The 24,442-nt window shown below is 41.8% G+C and overlaps 1 protein-coding gene across 1 annotated transcript in view; it reads right to left on the reverse strand.

The window, feature by feature from the left end:
- Positions 1-24,442, reverse strand: part of SAMD12 (sterile alpha motif domain containing 12) — a 1,349,936-nt gene that overhangs the window by 1,203,721 nt on the left and 121,773 nt on the right. The window lies entirely within an intron of this gene.

The following is a 24,442-nucleotide window of genomic DNA, read 5'->3' on the forward strand; positions in this document are numbered from 1 at the left end:
TGACTAATACTGTACACATTGCCTTTGAGATAAGCCTGCCTGCTCGTGCCAAACTTCCAAAGGGGTGAGCAGGGGTTATCAGGGTGTTTAACTCCATTATCCTGACTAGGAGGGGTCCCTACTTGGACAGCGTGCAAATCACTGCCAATTAGAGAAACCCATTTCTAACAATAATACATTTGGACTATGTACTGGGAAAATAAAAAAGTCATAATGCAACTTGTAATTTGCTGCAAAAACATATTAGAAGCAATTTAATGTAGGTTGCTTTTAAATGGCGGACGCTCAGAGTCTGTTAGCCTGCAGATCGATCCCTGCTTTTGTGTAATGAAGTCCAGCAGGGCAATAAATAAAATAACAGCCATAATTGTCTCTCCTGCTAATGACTGCTCTTTTTCAGGGACAAATTGCTCCAAAGAGATAAAAAACGAATTCTCCCATTCACTGTTTGAGCAGCAGATGTAATTCTGCTATGTGACCTGCCTTTCGGGCTATCTGCTGGCTCTGGAAGTAGGAAATGTGTCATAACGGAACTGTAATAATTTATTAGAGTAGCTATGCCATTTTCTTACTATTGTAGTGTACACCATGGGAGCTGCCCATACACCAAAAAGGGCCCTGGGTAATATTTGTATCATGCAGCATTGTCCCAAAGGGACAGTGGAGAAGTGTGGCTCAATGGTTAGAGTCGCAGACCCTGATGCAGAGGTCTAGCCCGGGACCAGGGTTCAATTCCCCGCCGCAGCGGGTCTTGGACTCAAAAATTCCACGGACCTGATAATTCTCGCCTCAGTGCCTATTCTAATCATAGAGTCCCACTCTGCAACTCTGGGCAATAGCTTGCATAATCTCCATAACGGCCCCAACAACGCTAAGGATGCCTGGCCTTCACCCTGGGGGTGCCCAGGAGTGGACGCCTCACAGGGAAAGCCAGGACGGGTTCCACAGCGGTATTCGTACAAGCGCCTTGAGTCCCTTGCGGGTGAGTAGTGCGCTATACAAGTATCAATTTACAATTCAAAGGAAAATGTTCTTACTATAGACTGCTAGTGATGTCACAACTAGACTGTATTAAGCAAATTAGATCAATATTTTTATGCATGCATTGCAGGGTATCAATAATAATAAAAGCACTGAAAAGTACACTCTGACGTACATTATAAAGGTGCTACATGTCACATAGGCCATGTAGAGAAACAAGGCCAAAGGCTGAGTTCATTTATAAGGCCATGGAATTTCAAGATGATATCCTATTTTAAAGAGGTTAACTTATTTCTTAAAATAATTGAACCCTTTAAAATAAGTCACTTTTAAGAACAGCTGTAATTCTTAATGTTTTGTAACCTGAAAAAGATTCCTGCTTTCCTGTAATGCATTACAAGTGTACAAAAAGTAAACATGCTGACATAAATGGATCCTTTTGGCTAATGACAGTTAATTTTTGAAAATAGTTCAAAGAGCTGAAAAGTTTGTTCTCGTTTTCATTGTTTAAAAAACTGTTTTAATTCTGCACCCTGACCTGCCTTTCAACTTGGCTGCTGGCAGCAAGCTGTGTGATTTCACAACACAACTGCTGAACCGAAAAGTGGACCGGTTTTTATAAAGGGACTGGAGACTCTGATGTATATTAGAACATTGGAATGTTGGGAGCTCCATTGAAAACAAGGGAGTGCTCCGGGCTTCTAATTGCTGGTAGAAGCCCGGAGCTTCATCATTCCAATGTTTGACTTTGTTCACAGCTGTTGCTGTGAACAAGGCGTCTCGGAGTCTAAGGGGATTTAAACCCCCTTGGGCTCCAAGAGGCGTTTGTTTTTACTAAGTAGAACATTCTGTTCATCTAATAGGCTTAGAACCCTCTGTAGCGGGCTCTACTGGCCATTAAAGGCCCGCTCCCTTGTTAAAGGCCCATGCACCCTGGAGCAGGCCTTTAATGGCCGGTAGAGCCTGCTACGGCAGGCTCTAAGGCTATATTACTACCAATACTGTAACTAATACACATTTTTTCTTTTCCAAAATCAAATTCCTTTAGCCAGGTCGGAAATATAAAATTGAGTTGGTGCCACTGACGCTCTAATGTCCACCCTCCAGGTTGCTTACTGATCTCTGAAGGGGAAATATTGTTTCACAGGTCCATCATGCCACCACAGACATTCAAAGACACCAGGTTACTTCAGAAGTCTCTGCAATAAGGACACAACATTAGGAAAGAATGGTTTAATCAAGTGTTGGAATCACTAAAGGTGGTTACACATCCTGAGGCTTGAGCCGGGAGACATCTATGCACTTTGCTCTACTTGCACACCTCGTATTTTTTATGACACTTGAAAGCTAATTTCTTTTAAAATCAACTGTTTTACCTTACCTTGTATTTTTATGTTTGTCGCTGCTAATTGATTTTGTGTTGCCTAAAATCGCTTCTAGAAGACAAACACATGCTGGGGAACCGCATTCATTTAGGCGGGGCCGACATTTTGGGGGTATTGCGGTCAGCAGACTAGGCTATTCCCTAACTCTATAATTAGAGAGGTTGCCGATAGTGCGCGCAGAGGCCGCGCCGCTGGTGCACCAAAGGCAAGCCCATCTGCACCCGTCTTCGCTCTGCCCGCGCTCTGTGCCAGCACCCCTGCCCTTTTTATGGCAGGTAAGCCCACCATCCGAAAGTATTCCAGAACAACCTTGTTAGGACTAAACACGGCTGGCAAGGGTGCTGTCTGTCTATGTCTCACTTTCAATTCAAGGCCCTCACCTCTTTTAGGATCCTGTCCCAATTGCAATATGACACTGCCCAATACCCTAACCCAGACCATCAAGCCTATCAATAAACAAAGGATAGTTATAGCTGAACGTGAAAACCCAGTGTTCAAATGCATACTGCTTAATGCAAGATCTTTGGTTAAGCACAGTTACTGAGTGTGCGACGCTAATTGAGAAAAGGGACATAAAGATGGCATTCATCACAGAAGCATGGACTGATAAAGCATCAGGCCCTGACTTAGTGAAAGCCACTCCACCAGGGTTCCTATGCCATACTTTAAACAGGCCAAACAGGAAAGGGGGCGGGTTTCGCAGTAATTTACCATAACCTTAGCCTATCCCATCATCACACCTTTAAAGGTATCCTATTGTAAAGACCACCGGGATCCAGAGCCCCTTCATAGCTTCTATTGGAAACTTGCTGGAAGAAGGTCTCTGCTCTGACGCCTATACAATTATGGGAGATTTTAACTATTATCTGGAGGCACTTACCGAACCAGATACAGCAAACCTCATTGACATGATGAATAGTGCCAACCTTAGGAAGCACATAATAGGGTCTACCCATGTGGCAGGGATGGTATTTTTTCTAACCACCCCTGCCTCCTGTTCACTGGTCTGCTGCCTCTCGTTTGGACAGACCATGTTGCTGTTCAATTCGAGTTGGCACTTACAGACCATTACGCAGGTAGAGAAAGCCCTAAGTGGCAGATAGAAATTAGAGCCTGGAGCAAAGTTGAGGGCACAGCTTTAGAAGAACTCCCCACCATAACGGCGGGCCAAATGCTATCTGGCGAGGAGGAGGCTACCACTGCATACACAAACTGGGTGGATATACCCTGTAACAAGCTAGTCGCATTAAAAACTATATTTCCTAAAAGATCACAACCCTCCGCCCCGTGGTTTACAGAGGAACTCAGGAACCAAAAACTTATATGCAAGTACCTTGAGTGGAGCAGGAGGAAAGACTACAAAGAAACAGAGAACAAGTTATAGAAAAATCCTCCGGATTTACAAACAACTCCTTTTCACTCCTAAAACAAAAGTTTTCTGCAAACCAAATTGACTCAACAAAAAACTTGGCCAAAGAACTTTTTAGAACGGTATCTATCCTGGCCTCTCCTTGCCTGACTAAAATTCAGTCGAGCCAGGAACTATGCGAAGATATCGCCAAGTTCTTTCTGAATAAAGTGGAGATCATCTTCTCGACTTTCAATGGCGCAAGTGCAGCAGGGATGACCATCGTAACGGAGAAACATAAGTCAGTTGAGGGTTCTCCCCATACCTCTGACAAGTTCGCACCATTAGCTAAGAGCAACACTCATAGGCTCCTCGTGGCAGCAAAATCAGGCTCTCCTTATTATCCCTGTCTATTTGCCGTGGCCAAACTGGCCCCAGGCCCGGTTGCTCTTTCACTTACATTCATCTACAATGCTATGTTTGAAACAAAGCGATAACAAATCAATACTCCGTCTATCATCCCCATTTGGTTTTGCTATGTTTGAAACAAGGCAGTTTCCTAAACTCTGGAATGTTGCCTCGATACTGCCACTACGTAAGAAACACAGCTTGGACCCTACGGACCCTAATAATTTTCACCCAATTACATGCCTTCCTCTCCCAGCTAAACTTACTGAGACAACAATGGATCTACAACTTAGTGTCTTTCTATGCAAAACCCAAGCCTGAGATCTGACCCAATATGGCTTCAGAGAAGGACATAGTACAGAGTCCGCTCTCATAAAAGCCACAGAAGAGATTAGAGAGGCCTTGGATCGGGGTGGCAAGACTACCCTAATCTTACTGGATCTGTCCGCTGCCATTGATACGGTCTATTATGACTTGTTGATGGACCGTCTGAAGGCATGCGGGATCCAGGCTAAAGCATGGGAGCTTTTGAAATCATTCTTAACAGACAGATTACAAATTGTGTCTCTGGGCGAATTCAATTCCAAACCTTCTGTTCTGCCCTGTGGAGTCCCGCAGGGGTCATCTCTAAGCCTTACACTTTTTAATGTGTATGTTTCATATTTGGCCCCCTCATTAGCTCCTTTGGTTTTGGTCTCACCTCGTATGCAGATGACACTCAAATTGTGGTGACTCTGCTACCAGTTTAGGAAGTGGGAATAGACAAACGCTTCCAAGTTTGTATGGAAGCAGTCAGGAGGTGTATGTCAGAACATTGTCTAAAGCTCAATTCAGGCAAAATGGTGGTCATCCTATTTGAAAACAATCCTAATTTCTGGACCCCTAACTGGTGGCCAGACTCTATGGGCACTCTTCCTACACCCTCCAAAAAAGCTAAAAACCTAGGAGTAACAGTGGATGATAAACTAAACTTTGGTGACCAAGTAAATGCAGTGGCCTCAACCACTGCGTACATTCTCAGAACAATCAAGAAAATACTGCTATTTTTACCACCTGATAGTCGGCGAACAGTGGTTACAGCACTTATCCTGTCAAAGAAGGTTTACTGTAATAGTCTTTATTTAAACATTCAAGATCGTTTCAAGAACAAACTACAAATTTTGCAAAATGTGGCCACCATATTGCTTACTGGCACGCCTAAGTTTTCTTCAATTTCCGGAGAAATCAAAAGATTGCACTGGCTCCCTGTGAGAAAGTGGGTGCGTTTTAAATCCATTAGCACAGTTTACAAAGCTCTTCAAGGAACAGGACCTGACCTTTTGAAACGACAGTTTCAATGGTATACACCCAAAAGAACTCTTCGCTCGCTTGGAGCCAAATTGGTGTCAGTACCACCCACAAAAAAAGCTATGTGGAGTGGGGGAAGCTTTGCTGCCCGCGCGGCAAAAGCATGGAATGACCTCCCCTTCCACCTGAGAAATGCCACCGACCTCTTTGCATTTTGGAAGGAACTAAAAACCTGCCTTTTTGACAAGTAAAATGTATCCATAACGTTCATTGCTCAATGGACAAGTAACTAGTGCCAGAGCACCCTTGAGTAACCGTTGCGCTTTAGAAATATTGATAACATAACATAACAGAAGAACCACGATATCTGACTGTTCAGCTGGTATATGACTGTGTTGTGAGGCACAGGTCTGCCTGCGGCGAGCTCTTAAAGTAATTGATCATCTCTCTCTCTCTCTCTCTCTCGATAGTGAACCAATCCACATCATCAGGCGTGCATCAAGCAGTATTTAAATAAATTAACTAAGAAATGAATGAACTTAAATACAAACGAGTACCTCCTTGAGACGGCAGTCGCCTGCTAGTTAGGTCAGCAGTCACAGGTAATTTTTGAGGATATTCACATTAATAAGGTCTCTGCATATTAGGTGCATTTTTGGCGCAGGTGTGGGTGAGTGATTTCCCTCTGGAGGTACCCTCAATGGGAGAGATTAGGAGGGATATCACAATGTTGTGTGTGCACCCCTTAAAGGTCAAGCTCATGCAGCTGGATAAATAAACAAAAAGATCACAGCTGCTCGAAAGGAAAGCGTGTTTTTGTGGAAGCAAAGAACGTAAACCCATTCAAAACATGTACCCCTGGCTCCCAACAAGTGGGTGGATCTACATCTATTCCCTTAAAGATATCTCATTCCTCGTACACGTTCAGTCTTTTCTAGAAACTGATTGGAAATCGTCAGATTCGGCTCATCAACTTCTCTCAATGACTGCCCTTGAAGAAGACGTCACTCTTCTTAACTCTGTCAGGAGTCAGTGAGGTCACTCAAATAACCTTCGTATAAAGTGGGTAACTAGGGGCCTCTGGGGGGAGCTGCACTGAAACTTGTGCACACATAGGGGGGAGAGTGAGAGGACATTATAACGGGCTAGCCAATGTGCAACCAATATTGCACTTGTCCACACAAAAAACGGCTGTCCTTAGAGGGGCCTTTATGGGTGATGGGGCAGCATCCTTTTCATCCGGATTCCAAATGATTTACCCTCTACTGACAAACGGAAACCAGATTAAGTGGCCTTGAATGTATACAGTGGTCCTTTAAGGATGAGAACACTGAGCCTGAATACGAGTCACACTGACACATCAGGACTGCAGGGCCTGAGTTTTCAGAGCCCCCTTTGTCTCTGTGTGCCTGACTTCCCCTCTTTTATTTGACAATAAAATGACTTTCCATCAACATGTCAATTCCGTTGTCTCCTCATCCTTCTACATCCTGAGAAAAATCAAGAAACTGATGCCATAACTCCCCTCGTCGGCCGGCAAAACCCTAATCAGTACTTTGGTCTTTTCTAAAACAGATTACTGCAATGCCCTTCTTCTGAATGCCCAGGAAAAAGTCCTTAACAGATTGCAGCTGGTCCAGAATGCCTCAGCCAGAATCTTACTGGGCATTCCCAAGTTCACTTATTTATTTATTTATTTATTTATTTCACTTCCATCGCCCCTTACATTCGACAGCTGCATTGGCTCCCAATCAGGAGCCGGACAAAATTCAAGGCACTGTGCATTGCATACAAAGCCATCAACAACTCAGGCCCACAGTTTCTTAAAAATGCCCTCTGCCCGCTTGAACATTCAAGAACACTACTCTCATCTTCAGCTCATCTGCTGAAAGTCCCACGTACAAAAAGGGCCACTTGGGGTGACAGATGTTTCACTATTTCCACAGCCAAACTTTGGAACACATTACCCCTCCACATCAAAACCGCCCCCACTCTCATCAGTTTCAGAAAAAAATTAAAAACCTGTTTTTTTTCAGTATAATTTTCCGCCACAGCGCTGGTTCTGTATTCTGAGCGCCGAGACACCCCCGGGTAGTTGCTATAAATATCGCATAAACATAAACATAAACATATGCCAATATGGGGAAGACCCAGACACGGGCCAAACATCCGCGTTAAGACCAGCACTAAAATAAATAAACAAACACAGTGATAAACAATCTGGGGGCATATTATCAAGACAGGCGATACATTATCGCCGCTTTTATCGGCAGGAAACTGCAGATAAAGTGGCGATAATGGGCTTGATAATATGCTCTACGGAATTCCAATCTAAGCCCATGTTAGATGTTTTCACATCCACATTTCATTCCATAGAGCATATTATCAAGCCCATTATCGCTGCTTTTATCGGCAGTTTCCTGGCGATAATGTATCGCCTGTCCTTGATAATATGGCCCACGATTCTTTTCAGTGTTGCCTACAGACATCTCTTCAGACACTTCTGCTGGGTACCTTTGTGGAGAAAGAACGTGTTAAGGACGAAAGAGGAAAAGAAGAACCGCAGAACAGCCGGGAGCAAGAATAGATGCAGTTATTCGCCTGTGGAAAAACGCGGGGATGGGGACATGAAGGCCAATAAAAGCGTCCCCCCTGGTCGTTATACGTGTATCCAAGCACTTAAAAAGATGAGGAGGCGGGCACATATTTAAAAGTGTCTCTGGAGGCATCACTTCATTTAAATATGATCAAAATGAACTCAGATTTGCTTTAAACGGCATTGATGGGGCTGACACGTAACACGATTTTAAGGGAGTCAGTGAGCTACCACTGTTAGGAAAGTAAAATCAAATCCGAAAGATAGAGAGACAATCATTTCAGAACCACTGAATTCGGAAAATACAAAGAACTAACAAGAAGCCCTAAAAGAGAAATACCGCCTGAAATGCAATTTCCCAAACCTAATGCTGAAACGGCTTTGCCTACATAGCTGACAATAGGAAATTAAAACAATGAGAACACCAGGCGAACCCTTTTTCTAATTTCCATTCATTGGCCTGTAGTGCCATCTGCTGGAGAAAAGTGGTGTTACCTTGGCTCCTTCAGTGGAAGAACAATATCAAGAGTTAGTTACAATGACTATTTTGAATTAATTATGTAAAACGTTGTCCCTTTCAAATGATAACCTCGCCCGCCCCAATACTCAATACAGCGTATGCTTAGGTGTTTCGGAGACAGAAGCTCAAGGCACGTTTTTATCTTTGTGGGGGGGAAAAAAAATGTTCAAAACATATTCGAGAAAAAAAGATTATGACAGATTGAAAGGGAGGCATGTTTTGAATCAAGGTGACGATTTCCATCAAAGAGTGCAAGGAAAAGGGTTATCGTTGGGGAGCACGTGCGTTCTACCCAACTAATAAGTCCCAAAATCCTGTCAGGGCACAAGTCTTGTTTCAATAATATCAACCCTCCCACCATACATATGGCAAAGAGCATACAGGCTTATTTTCGGATTTTTTAAAAAGTATTTAGCAACACTAAAGGAGTCTGAATGTCAAAACACAACTCAATGAATGTTTCACAACCAATTCCTTTAAAAACAAAAATAAATAGGAAAAATGTAATAAGAAGAATAACACCAAAACTATTAGAATCCAATAGTGGGACCAAAAATATGTTTTTGGAAGTTTTAAGGTAGAAAACACAAAGAAAAGTAAACTGCTAATTAGAAATCACTCTTTGTGGTCTGGCAGGACCTAAGTGCAATTTTAGAGAGACCACGATGGAGAAGAGGGTGAATAATACACCACAAAAGTCATCTTAGTCAAAGTTTTTATCTTCTGGCTTTGGCCATGTATACAAGTTGGTCAGAATATTCTACACCTGCAAAAACCAATATGCGCCAGGATTGGAATTCCAAATTGGGTGGCACTTACCGCATCCATTAATTACTGGGTGCATTAAATATCTCACTCTTCCAATGGGGAAACTGTACGATATTCACAGTGGCACATAGATTTTGGTGTGGTACGCACCTTCATTTGAACAAACTCAGAATCAGGGCCTAAGTCTTTTTAATGACAGTCAAAATCCTCCAGCGAGGCAAGGTTGAAGGTTGTATCTGGCGACGTCCACTGTATGTCAGACAACCCTTGAATGAGTTCCTGCAGAACCCGGTGGTTTCGCGGGAAAAGCTCAGTGCAGAACACTTCATATTTAGCTGCCCCCTCCATCCCCTCATTGGGAGGATACTTTTCATGCCTTCATCCAGTCAATATTCCTACCTTTAGTCTTAAGGCTTTATTATGGTACTGGGAGGACCATCTTCCATGGTCCCGTTGGCAGCCGTAGCACCACCGTGGTCTGGTCAGAATCAGTCAGTCCGACTGATGGATTACGATGCATGCTTCCTGTTCTTCGACCGACCGCTGACAGACTGTCAACTCTGACAGCTTTTCTCTGACCACTGAGATGGTGGTCAGGGACATACAGTAGACATAGGCCAGTACAGGGACTTCCGGCCGCTATTCGGATTATGATGTGGGTTTCCGATGACGCGACCGTGGCGGTCCAACCAACTGCCCCAAGTCGTCGAAAACAGAGGATTTGGGGTGCATTCTTACCCAAATCCACTTCCCCCCAGCAGTCTCTGCCGTGGATCCATATCTCCAGGTCCCCCCCCTACCGGAGCAGCTGAACCCAGATGTCTACAACCCTGTAAGAGCCAGAATATAGGTACGTTCTTCGGCTGTATGTATCCCCATTGACTGACTGTGCACATTCTGCCACTCACCAGCAATGGTTTACATGCAGCACAAGGCATAGTCCCACATATGTAATGTATGTGTGTACAATCCACGTTTCCTGTGAAGTTGTATGCACTTGCAGAGATATAAAAAGGGATATGTGCACCGCTGTAGATGTGACAGCTGCGCTATCAGTGGTTACACTGTAATACAGCGGGCAGAGCTTTCCTGGCAACAGCAGTTGTTTTTTGGACTGCTCCCATGGCGGTCGGTCCATCTGGCATCATAATCAGGCCCTTAGTCTCTTTTTTATAGCTTAAACTCTTCAAGCAACGCATGCCTGAAACTATTTCCAATGAAGTCCTCTCAAAACCTCTGACACGTTTGCTGTGAGGTCTTGCTGAAGCTTCACAGCTCTTGGAAGTGCAAAATATTCTCAGTGCCAAATGTTCAGGCTTTCTGTGGCAATTTCTACTTGTCATTTCTAAAGCACCTGGGTGCTCAGGGACACCACTTAAGGGTCAGGACCAACTTTAGCAGAGGCCACTAGCAAGGTACAGTCCAAATTCAGTGGTCCTGCCTTTTGCAGCTTTTGATGTCCCTGTAACCACACAGGACGTCAGTCAACTGACACTTGGAGTCGACATCTTAGTCTTGGGGAGACATGGGAGCAGGCCTAGCCCTTTAGGGTTCCACACAGGTTACAGACAACAAGCCGAGTCATCTTCTGTTCTTCCACAGGTTGAGGAAAGTGTTCTGAGGAGCTGGGGGTGAGATGCTATATTTGTTTAATTCACTAGATAGTCGGTGAAGGTGATACCAAGACACCCACTGACCAAGGGGAAAAAGATCCTGAGGGCAAACCTTCCCACATTTGCAGAACATCCTGTTTGCCTCACTACAAACTATCAAATGGTGCACCATTCTCAGTAAAATCTATTATGGCAGAATCTTTCCGCCCTGGAGAGAGCTTGTGGCACGCCTAGGGGTGTGTTTAAGCTAATGAGCTGCTGCCTCTCACTAAACCACTCCAAATTGGTTCTGGTGCCAGGAGGCCATAGTGCATTTTGTAATCCAAAGATGGCTTTTCTCCAGACTTCCCTTATCACTAAACTATGAAAGTACATGTCTCTGCCCAGTTACCTTTAATTTAGTGAAGTTCATAGACAATCCTAAAGTGTCCTGCTTGGGTTAAGACAGGTCACATTCCTCTTCCATGCCACCAATACAGGCCCAGCCATTCTATCTGCTCTTACCACAGTATTTCACACCTCATCAAAGAAGACAGACCATCTGTAGGCAGGCTAATGCTAAATTAAAAGTTACCTTTCCTGTAGATTTATCAAACATCCAACTTTAGCATTGAATGGGATTTTTAATAAATATTAAAAACAGTAGTTGAACCATCTCTGTAGCTTATTTCAAACCAAATATACAGTGTTAGAATATTACCGTACAATAGCTTTTTCATCACAGAACCAGGTAAAGCCCTGATAGTAAATATAGTTTTTGGAGTCTGGTCAATATAGGAACATGCAAATATGCTCTTCTTGTATGTTCCCCTTTGAAATACTAGGCTACAAAGCCTAATCAGGGGTGGCTAAATGAATATTTAAAAGAAGGGTTCCTTCCTGTCACAAAGTGTTATTTTTGTCAGGTTTGCATCTAGGTTTCTAAGCTAAAGCAGGCATGCCGCATAAGCAGTCCTGAAGACAATGGAACAATAGGTACTGCAGTCCACAGGTGACATTTTGCTTTCTATAATATTAGTATATTTTCCTGCAAAATATACATGGGCACAAGTGGAAAATTAAAAACATCAGTTTGGGATTAGCCACATTTTAGTGGTAAAACAAATACACTTGGGGCTGGGTAACACAGCCCAAGTGTGCTGAGTTCAATAACATGCAGTATTAGTTCACATGAAAATGGGGGTGACCATGAACACAGAGGCACTTTCTCACAAAGAGCACTGTTGATTCAAATACGGAACACTAGTGGTGAAAAGTGATGGTCTGTTTGGAAGAAATTGGGACATTTTTGATTGAAAGCAAATTATTTTATAACTTAAAATAAGCTACAGTGTCCCAGAAAAGTGAGGTTAGGCATGTAGCTAGTATTCATAAAAGCCCATAATTCTGATTCGAATCATTTTGTAATCTGGTTTAAAATCTGTTTAATTACCTTTGAAAAACTCGTAACATTACTGTAGTGCTCATAATAAAGCTAACACTAAAGCTAAAATTAATTACATTTAAATAATTTAAATCAAATTAAATTACTTTGTATTGTATTAATTTTATCCTAACATTAAAATAAAACAATTGGAAACCAGATTCTGAACCTAACGCAAGCCTTATATTGTATTACATTTATTTGTAAGTTAATTGTATATTGCTATTTTCATGCTATTTAATTGTGTTAAATCTAGAGTATAGCAAAATCTGCAAAGACCATGCTAAACCCTTGCCCTCTAGCATGTGGGCTGGTAATAAACACAAAAGTGATATGTGTTTCCAAATGCCACTGTAAATTAAATTGTAGAGGACAGTAAGCACCAATCCCGAGTGCAGCTTTTGCATAACAACTATAAATATTCTGCTACTAAACATGACCAGAGGTAAGAGATTAACAACGGTGTCTCCTTGACACAAGTGGGTGGGCGCCATTTCATGGTTTCTCAGAGCATCAGTTGTGCAGTTTGTGAGTTCACTTAAATTAGGAGGCTCTCAAACTGAGCTAAACAGTGGAAAAAGGAGGCGAACATTTGGGGGAAAAGACAAAAGGGTGGGATAAGACAGATCAATCTATCTGGGGACTTTCATCCTCAGATTTACTATTTGTTTTGGGTGGGGGTTTCCAGGTCTACTATTGTACTGACCACGGCTCAGAACCAATATAATGCTCAGAATTCTTTAGCTGGTGTGTTCATCATCCCCATGCTATTCTTCCGCCCTTAATGTTTTAATCTGTTAGAGTTTCTGCTACTAATTCTTCTGCCGTTGCTTACCCTTTATGTTGGTACACCTCGTCTTCTCTAATCTTTTCCCTTTCTTATAACATCTCACCATGTATCGCACCTCCCTACACTTTCGCCCTAAGAGACTTCGCTCATAATTTTCTTCCTTAAACCACAAGGAGGAACTATTTTATCTCCTCTAGTTACAAAACCCTGGTCAAACATGATCTCATCCTTTATCTTATAAAAAGACAGAACATCGCCTGACAATTTCCGTTCCTCGGGCCAACCATGTTGTAAATACATCACTACATTAGACAAATCAGAGTCATTATACATGGCACTTCTCCAGTCAATTTCTGAAATAGTTCCAGACAACTTGTTGTTACCCTCAACATTGACATCCCCAATGGAAAATACATCAAAATCACTGTAAACACTGGAAACTTGTGAATCTAAAGGCAACCTAGACATGCAATCAGCATGTACATTCAAACGACCAGGAACATATTCCACAACACACTGGAATTCCTGCAATTTCGCAGCCAAACGTGCCAAACGCGCAGTCAAAGTCCTCCCACGACCGGCCGCCAGCATGTTGATAAACGGCTTGTGGTCAGTACATAAACGGAATTTAGTTCCCCAAAGAAACTGTCTGAAATGTTCGACAGCCCAAGTGTAAGCCAACAATTCTTTCTCAATAGTGGAGTAATTGTACTCAGCACCATGGAGAGTTCTCGAAGCATAAGAAACAACATACTCCTCACCTCTATTCTTTTGCATTAGTACAGAACCTAAACCTACATTGCTTACATCCACACATACAATACATTCTTTACCCAATTCAAAAGGTCTTAAAAATGGAGCATTAAGAATCTCCTTTTTCAGTAGATCAAAAGCAAATTGTTGTTCATCAGTCAATAAAAACGTTGCATCTTTCTTTAACAGTAATCTCAACTAATGTACTTTTGATGAGTAATCCTGCACAAATTTACTGTAAAATTCGCTAAGTCCTAAGAAGGATACAAGTTGTTCCTTACTAGAAGGTGCAGGAGCCTTAAGTATACTTTGGATATGATTGAGCTTAGGCTTAATACCTTGGGAAGAGATCTCGTGACCAAGATATTCCACTTTACTCTGTCTAGACTTGCACTTTGAGAATTTTAAAGTTAGACCTTTGTTCTGAATCTGTTTTAGTACAGCGTCTAGATTTCTGTCATGATCTTCAAACTTTTTCCCAAAAATTAAAATATCGTCCTGAAAAGCTATAGCTCCCTCGCAACCCTCAAGGACCTCTTTCATGAGTCTTTGAAAGACTGAAGCTGCACTGGCTAAACCAAAAGGCATGCGACAAAATTGAAACATACCTTCTGGTGTTATGAAGGTAGTCAAAAACTTAGACTCTTCGTGCAAAAGTACTTGATGGTAAGCACTTGCCAAATCTACGGTAGAGAATACACATGCACCTGAGAGAGTAGAAATCAACTCATGTATGTTGGGTAGAGGATGCCTATCAACCCAAATCTTATGGTTTAAGCTTTGAAGGTCAACACATAGCCAAAGTTCGCCGTTGCTTTTAACCACATCGCTGCTGTGGTTATTTTTCCCCTGTGCTGGAAATAGGTATTCTCCTATATTCATGACGAGCTCAGCTCGTCATCAGCACAGCTCAACTGTGCCTCATGACGAGCTGAGCTCGTCATGAGCATGGAAGGGGTTAATGGATAAAACAACTGGCGAAACCCAAGGGGAAGATTCAACAGGTTCCACTATCTTCCTAGCCACAAGATCAGATAAAATTACTTTTAATTTATCACGATACGCTAGTGGCACATTTCTAACTCTGTGCCTCACAGGAATAGCTCCTTCCTTAAGAATAATGCGATGTTTGAAATTCTCAAATCTACCTAACTTGTCAGAGAAAATGGCAGGAAACTTTTCCTTTATGGAATTGGTAAATTTATCAGTCTTGGGAGATATAACGTACACAGGATGTGATGCATTGGGGTCAAGCTTAATACCTAATTCATGCTGATGAGGCCAACTGAGAATGGAAGCACCATTAGTAGCGACATAAACTTTGCCTTTAATACTCCTCCCTTTAAATTTGATATCAGCCCACATGAAACCAAGAAAATCGATTTTATGGCCAGTGTAACCACCAGGCTGTACATCTGGTAGTGATAACTTCAAAGAACCCAAAACATTTTTAAAGATGTCCAAGCCAATAATACTATACCATGCACACGAATCAATGAGCAGGGATATTTCATTGCCATCAATCAAAATTATGTCTTTGGGAAAACCTTTGCATTTAGTATCACCAACACATAACAGACTATTAATTCCAAGACTATCAATAGGAATGGAATCAGATTCATCATCTGTCAATAAATTCACTTTTTGAGTAAACCTACACATTTTGCTAAAATGGCCTGAACGTTTACATTTGATGCATATTTTGTTCCAAGCAGGACAACCTCTGTAGCTCCCTACATGGTCGACACCTCCACACCTGTAACAAACAATTTGATTTCTTCTTTCAAAAAGTTTGATGTCCCTTCTAAAATTCTCTTTAGGTTTAAAAGGAATAAAGTTTGATTTATTGGAAACAAACTGTGCTTTTTTTTGTTATAAGATTCTTTTACTACAGAAACTTCAGGAATCACTACTTTAGTTTTGTTTTCCTGACCTCTGATCTCGCTTACAAACAGTTCAGACTGTTCAATGCCTTTAGCATTGTTTAACACAGCCTTAAGAGTGGCTTCAGTTCCCATCCATAAACGTTCCTGTATTTTCTTACTCTTAGTTCTCATCATAATTTGATCTCTGAGAACTTGTTCAAAGTTAATTGTTTCAAAGGCACAGGAACCAGCAAGAGTTCGCAACGCAGCTACATAGTTCTCAATTGATTCATCTTCTTTTTGTGCACGAGAATAAAACTTAAAACGTTCCATGACAGTATTTATCTTCCTACCAAATCTAGCACCCAATTGTTTGACAACAATATCAAATATATTTAGATCACCATCAATAGGAGGTAAATTTTCTAGTTCTTTAAGGCCAGCACCACCTAAACAGTTTTTCAATAGCGCCAATTTTCTTTTGGGAGAACAACCGTCCTCCTCTACAACATCAACATACGCCAAAAATGTAGGAATCCATAGATCCCATTCCATTTTAGGATCACCAGCTATAGGCAAAAAATATGCAGGAGAAGCAATGTTATTAGACATGGTAGATGATACGTTAAAATACTATATAGTATAATGTAAAACAAGAAATTTAAGATAAATATATTATACACACACACAACAATGAAAATTAACAAACTAAAACAAAAGAAGTAGTCACCGACGTCTATGTTGTTCAAATCACGATCCACCAAAGGGCTTTTAAAAATGCAGGAAAATCACAATCCACAAAATGCTTTTAATTTGCTGGTGTGAAGAAATTGCGATGAAAAGTCTCAAAAGGAAAGTTCACAGAGCCGCTGCCGTGCGGATCGGCGTTGAAGCGTAGTCAAGGTGATTCAAAATGGCGGACAACGCCATGACGCATCAACGCAGACAACGCGATGATGCGATGACGCTGCGTGATGCGTGGCAAAGAGAGTCAAAGTTCGGTGAAAACGTAGGAAACACACCGATCGAATGGAGAAAGCAGAATGGAGATCTTGAGCGTGAGAGCTCACACGATGTACATGCGATGCAAGGAATTCCAATGTACACGCGATGCCAGGGATTCCAGTGTACATGCGATGTCAGTGTACCCGCGATGGCAGGAATTCAAATATACACCACTCGGCAGAAACGGTACAGGAATAAGGTAAAGTTAGTTTCCAGAGTAATTATAACGAATACCAAGCTGGAAATTTTTTTATCAGTATTTAGTAGAAAGACAATACTGGTAAAAATGAAGAAAGTTTTATGGTGAATAACATTGAAAGGTAAAAAAAAATAAAATCGTGATGAAGATTCAATAAACAAAAATGTTTCAGCCGCAGGTGCAATCAAAGCACATCTGTAAATATAAATCAGGCGCAGGTGCAATCAATATACACTTAAAAGAATAAATACCTTGAGGTATGCGTGAACGCTGTTTTAAATCCTTTCTCCAAATATCCACTTCTTTAAAAATAAGAAAAAAAATGGAGTTCCAAAGTATCCCAAATCGCCGCCAAAATTATGATGTAATCCAGGAGACAGAAGTAGTTGAAGATAGGAGATTTAATGAAGGATAACAGCTTGTACATCCACAATCTTCAGGAGACAGCCTTACACTGCCTAACTCCCACATATAGAATGTAGAACCACAAAAGAGTCATAACAATTCTAAAAGAACAGGAAGAAGGAATACAACACTATGCTTATTTGTTTGCTTTTTTATCCTTATTGGCTCCTTTTTGGAGAATCAATATGATGTTCATGGTCCTCAGTTGTGAAACAAGTAGAGGGGTGTGGTAGTGAGTCCTTGATGGCGAATAGGGCGCCGCATCCAGGTTGATGATTAAGGAGGTTTATTAAGATATGCAGCTCAGAGACATCACCCACTCTTGAGTCTCGGTCCAACAGATTTTCGCAACATTCTCAATTCCAACCCCGGCAACCAGCCACTTTGTGATGATTAACATCATCACTTGGAAACCAATAGAATTAGAACTAGAAGCGGTGTAAAACACTACAACACCTCCCCCTTTATAGCAGAGCATGGATAAGGAACAATAATACAGTAGTTACAAACTACAAGAGAAGCAAACAAATGTTAGTCGCATGTTTCACTGAGCACAGTCCTTCAAGCGAGAAACAAGCAATAAATAAACAAACATTAGTTGCATATTTCATTGAACACAGTCCTTCAAGTGAAGAGGAACTCTTTCTGTATGAAGAGCCCTCTTAACCTTCTCTTGCACAACTGGCACACTTGAGTTTACATCCTTCTGTTAGCATTTCGCCATCCTTTTCAGATTTCGGATCCTGTGATCATGTGTTTTCACTGCATTCTTAAACAATTTAGGAATCCTAACAGGTTGACTGAATTTAGACTTTCTTCCATGCTTTCATGGGGATTTGATCCTGACCCAGTCTCCATCACCAACAACCGTCTTCTTTACCGCCTTTCTTACATCATACAAAACTTTCCTTTTTTCCATCTTCACTCTCTCCCTTTTTCTCCATCCCCCAATGTCTTCAACACTGTCATGCGCCATAATTCTTCTGATTTGATCCATGACGGAGTTACGAGTGTGTTGGCAATTCTGCCTTTGAACAAATGAAAGGGAGCAACACTAGTTGTGGAATGTGGCATAAATCTATACTCCTGCACCTTCAGTTTCAACACTTGTTTTAAAGTTTCCTTCAGTACTTTCACAAATCTCTCAACAACGCCATTACTCTCTGGATAATATAATGCCGCTTTCTTGTGCACAATGCTCCTTTCTTTCGGAAAAACTTCTACTACCTTGGATGTGAACTGCACTCTGTTATCAGACAAGATAGACAACGGAAAACCCTCTTGCTTAAACAATTCTTCTAGAAACTCCACCACTGCCCAAGACTCTACAGAGTTAACAATCTTGATTTCTGGCCATGGGAGAACAAATCAAGGCAGACCAACACATACCTGTCCTGAGTTTTAAGCTTAACAGGATCTAAGATGTCGATTGCAATCTCAGACCAGGGACTAAAAGCTTGTTCCCTGATAACCATGAGTTGTGCCCTGCATTTCAAAATTCTGTCGTTGTTTGAACAATCTGTACAGTCTCCAACCAGCCTCTCAATCTGCAAATCCATCCCCGACCACCAATATGACTCTCTAATTCTCTCTTTGGTTTTTGCAATACCCATATGACTAGCATGGCCATTCTTCATTAACTTGACCCCAAGATCAAAGGAGGAACTAATTTGCTTCCTCTCATGAGAAGACATTCAACAACTGACAGCTCTTCTTTAACTTGCCAATAACCCTTTATCTCTTGCTCCCAAGGACATACACCAGGGCTTTCTGCAGCACTTGATCATTATCCAAACAAACCCTCCATTCAGCCACCTGCACCTTCACTCATCTCACGAACATGGATTTCTTCTTCGAACTCCTCACCACTAAACCATTCACCCACTTCAGCTACCTCAGGCTCCGTACTGGTTAACCGGGAAAGACAATCTGCTAAAATGTTACAAGAGCCTGGCAAGTAAGTGACATTAATGGCATACTCTTGCAACACTACTACCCATTTCCTTATACTATGAGAGACAAAATCGATACCTTTCTTTGTAAACCAAAGCAAAGAACAAAGCTGCACCACGTGGGACGCAAAAAGATGCTGTGTTGCAATTAAATATCTCACAAATTAAGAATCACATATCATGGCACTATTCAATTGTGTTTCTTCCTTTATTGTTGTCTTATTTGATAATCTTAAAAACACCAGCCAATGTGTTTCGTCAAGTGAAACCTTGGACTTCCTCAAGGCAAAAATAGTGTGATACGTCGGTGTGGAGACATCCTACAGTCAAAAACTTTCCGTTCTTGTATGAACCAAAGAGCAATATCTGTTTGGTGTCAAAAAAGGTGACCACTATTCTGGTGATGTACTGATAAAGTAGATATCTCAATTGGTCATAGTAAAGCCACAATCCATGTAGTTAACAGATCCGGGACTTTTCAAGTTCCTTATGTATGTTATCAATAGGAAATAACCTATTGATGGGGAATTAGCCACCCCTCTGGGTAGACTTCAGTTGGTGTCCATGGGGTGAGAAGACCGATCGTACAGCGCTGCGTTCTCAGTGAGACGAGCCATTGCTGTGATAGTGCTTTAGGTCCATTGCCCATTTCGTTTGTCTTTCTGTTAACTCTTTTTGTAAACATTGTGTGAAGGCTTGTGATATGTCAATACTTCACACTTCTTGCCCCTTTGAAACTTCCTTAGCATGTGCACAGCCCAAAAGACACCTAAAGCCTCCTTTTCTACTACTGAATAATTACATTAAGCACCTCTTAGTGGTGGAGACACAAACAAAATAGTTCTGTCCGCACCATCCACCTTTTGGAACAAAACAGCCCCTAGACCTTTTGAGCTGGCATCTGTCATAACATAAGAAGCTCTTGTGGGATCAAAATTTCTTAAATAAGGAGCCGCAGACAAATGCTTCTTAATGGAAACAAATTCCTTCTTGCAACTTCACACCAAACAAACTTGCAACCTTTCCTGAGCAACACACTCATGCAAGAGGTCCTATCCGCACAATTTGGCACAATCTTATTGTAAAACTCAGCCATTTCCAAAACTGTCACTAGTTCTTCCGTGGTTTTAGGTGAGACAAGATTACAATTGGAGTTAGCAAGTGAGGGTTTGGGCCTTATTCCAGACGCAGACACCAGATGACCCAGGTACTCAATTTAATCAACATCAAACTTACACTTGTCTGATCTGAACGTGAGACCATCGTCCAACTACCTTTTCAACACAGTTTTCAACATACCATCATGCTCTTCAAGATCATGTCCAACAATCAGAACATCATCCTGATATAACTTGACTTCTCCAATCCCTTGTAGAATGCCCTCCATAGCTCTCTGAAAAACAAATGCAGTGGATACGAGACCAAAATGCATCCTTAAACACTTGAAGGTGCCAAAGGGAGTGGCAAACACCATAAGATCTTGAGAGAGAGGATGATATTCCAACGACAAGTCCAAGGAAGAGAAGTGCTTCGAACTCTCAAGAGAAAACAAAATCTCATTGATGTTGGGAAGGGGATAATGATCAACCACTACTGCTTAGTTAAGCTCTCTCAAGTCAATGCAGAGCCTCGCCTCTCCATTGGCCTTGCGAGCCAAGACCACTGGAGAGACCCACTCTGCTGCCTCTACCTCCTGAATCACCCCATTGCTCAATAGTTTGTCCAGTTCCGCTCTAATGCTTTTTTTTTACTAACAGGGGCACTGTTCACACTCTTGCCACTTTAGGGACAACATTCAGCCTACGTTTGATACAGTGCTAGTAACTCTTGAGACACAGCTAATTTTTAAAAACACCTGGAAATTCTTTGATCCACACGTCATCCCTTCTTAGATAGATGGCATCTCCTTCAAACACACAGAGGGGGTTTTCATTTGGATCTAAAATTAAGTGTAAGTCTCTTTCATGGAACCAACTGATCAAAGAGTCCCCTTTCATTGGTACATAACTTTTTGCCACAATGATCCTCTCTTTAAAGTCAAGGTAATTTTAGCTCCGGATTCAAAAAGCATGTTGATGGACGCGTCATTGACCATGACTTTCTCAAAAGGCCCTTCTCCAGGACAGCCCTTGACTTGAAGAATGTTAACTTCTTAAACTAACTCATTTCACACATCTATCTCCCTGTCTTTTTTTGCTTCTTTTCCTGACCTGCAACACCTTGAAACGTGGCCCTTCCTACCACAGATTCTGCAGGTAGCTTTCCGTCTTGGACAATCTTTCAAAGTAGGCAAGTGACCGACATTGCCACATCTAAAACCTTTTCTTAGAAAATTCTTGGTACCGTTAGACTTGAAAAAAATTTGTTAGGGTTGGGTTTACTTTTCGTGGATTTACAGTCCACTGCAGTAACCACGTCTGGATCACTCTTCACCACCGACTTGTCTTTGCGCATTGTATCAACACATGCTGTGGACTGTTCATGCATTTTTACAAGTGTAAGTACTTCTTGCAATGTCGGGTTATCCTTTTGCCACAAGGTATCACTATATTTATTAATGGTGCAACCCAACATAAGTTGATCTCTTTAACGCTCCTCCAACGTGGCCCCAAAATTGCACGAGAGGCTAATTTTCTCAAAATTTTTATATTCTGCTCTACTGACTATTCTTGCCTTTGCATTCTTTTCCCGAAATGGTATCTCTCAAGAACACTACTAACTTTGGGAAGATAATGCAAATCCATCTTTTTATACAAACTCATACTCATTTAAACTTGTATAATTACTTTCAGGTTGATCAGGAAGATGCTAGAATACATAATGTTCCTCACAACATAGATAGTGCATGATTTGGGAAGTTTTTCTCTCTGCGCTAAGAGAAGTTCCACACACTCTGGCATAGTGTGTGAAAATCTTTTCCATATTTGCCACGGTATTGGAGGTTCTCCTGGGGAAGATACAAAACAATGGAGGTGACGTAACGTTTTGCATTGTAAAATTCTTCAAAATAATCTATAGGAAAGTAAGGGCACAAGTACCAGAAGCATGGTGCAGGAAGTCCTTAAACTTTTTGATAGACGAGTAGAAGTGTGTTTATTTACTTGAACAGAGTAACCATGGAAACAGCTGTGCTCATCAGCATAATGACGACCACAGTGTCAAGAGATGAGCTGGAGAACTCACTTTTGGCTTGAAGAATCACAGCAAATTAACTTATGTGGATATAACAGTGATGGAATTACAAAGATGGCAGCGCTCACTTTCGCAAAGAAATGTTCCCTTGACAGGTACATTGGAGGCCGCTGGAATCACCTCTACTTACAGACAAAAGCTGAGCGCATCAGCAATGATGGCTTTCTGAAGCAGCATTCCTCGTGTGCATGGTCTGCAAAGCTGTGAGCGTTGCCACAGACGACCATGGAAGAAGTAGTGTTCCACCGTGCAGAAATCTCCCTTTACTTCAGTGAGAGTCTGTGCGCATCAGCGCTGAAGGTTTCCGATGAGGAGTTGTGTGCGTCAGCGCTGAAGGTCTTCGCCAGGCAACAACTGCCAATAAATCAGCCTGACCTTAAGATGGCCACTGCGAACTGTTGCGTGCTGTATGTTGATGTTCGACATGGCAGTGGCTTGGCAGAAAAGAGTCTCAGCTGTTGAAGGCCGTTGTCAGAGCGTGCGGTCACACTGGATGATTTTCAATGGCTCTTGCCGGAGTCCAAAGTGCCTCTTGACTGCTCACGCTGCCTCCTAAATGCTCGCACTGCTTTCTAATTGCGCTCACCTGATATATGGAAGATGTTTCACTTGAGGTAAGACTTAGTCTTTTTTGATAGTCAAATTCTTTGATCCACACTTTTGATCCAGGGTTGAAGGATAAGCTTTATCTGTTTGTTTTAGCTGTTGTTGTGTTGTGGTCCCTTCCTCGCTATCCTCTCGTTGCCAAATGTGGAAGTGGGTCCTTGATGGTGAATAAAGAGACTGCATCCAGGATGATGATTAAGGAGATTTATTAAGATATACATCTCAGAGACCTCACCCACTCTTGAGTCTCGTTCCAACTGATTTTCCCAACACTCTCGATTTCAACCCCAGCAACCACCCACATTGTGATGCTTGACATCATTATTCGGAAACCAATAGTAATAGAACAGGTGTAAAACACCACAAGGGGCTCCTAGATGGAGTAATTTATGCTTCAAAGTATCCAAACGAGAGGAAAGGGAATGACTTCTCTAGACAAAAATCAGATGTTGTAGTCTCTCTAAAATGCTATACACAAAAGTAAATTGAGTCCATAGGTTCTGGACCTAGGAGAAACGGAAGAATGTGGTGACTCGCATTGATATGTAATTTTGGTCTAACTGGACTGAAAAGGTTGTATATTCTGTAGGCAATATGCAATAGCCCTTGGGTGCCGAAGGTTACAGCTCATAAGCTAGCATTCATAGAGGCAGATCTTGCTGCTGTTTGGGAATAACTTTATGAAAGAGATGAAGACTACAGCAAAGTGCCATTTTCTCTGGACTGACGCTGCTGGTATTTTAACTCTGACACTGGGTCATTCTAAACAGGTCCCACTGCATGTGCTCTGGCCTTTAAAGTTTTCACAGAATTTGTTAAATCCTAATTGGCAATAAAAACTTTTATTAAAGGCCTTATTTATTGGTGTGGAAATACACTCAAGGCATGAAAAGTTAAATGTCACCTGTGGACTACAGTACAAATTGTGCCATCCACTAGCGTAACAAAGTAAAACATGGCTACAAGGCATTAACAAGGCAACTAACCAACAGCACTCCATTCACACTTCATGAGATAAAATAATGTTTTGGATACCACTCAGTCAGGCATTTGCTCCCCAATGGCATGGAGGCAGTTCAATCTATTCTAATTTACCTCCAACTTATTAGAGACCAATGCAATTCATCTGCCTGGCCCTACTGGATCTTTCATCTGCTTTCGATGCAGTCGCTCGTGAGGTTTTTACTTGGTGACTAGCTGAAGTGTTATTTTTACAGGTTTGCATTCAGGTTTGAAGGCTACCACAGTCTGGCAGCATATGCAGGCCTGCAGTCATGTTTTAATTGCCAGTTAGTGAAAGGCACAATAAGTGCTGCAGTCCACAGGTGACATTTAGTTTCCATCCC

The sequence above is a fragment of the Lissotriton vulgaris genome, chromosome 4_1 (assembly GCF_964263255.1).
Source record: "Lissotriton vulgaris chromosome 4_1, aLisVul1.2, whole genome shotgun sequence".
Lineage (NCBI taxonomy): Eukaryota > Metazoa > Chordata > Amphibia > Caudata > Salamandridae > Lissotriton > Lissotriton vulgaris.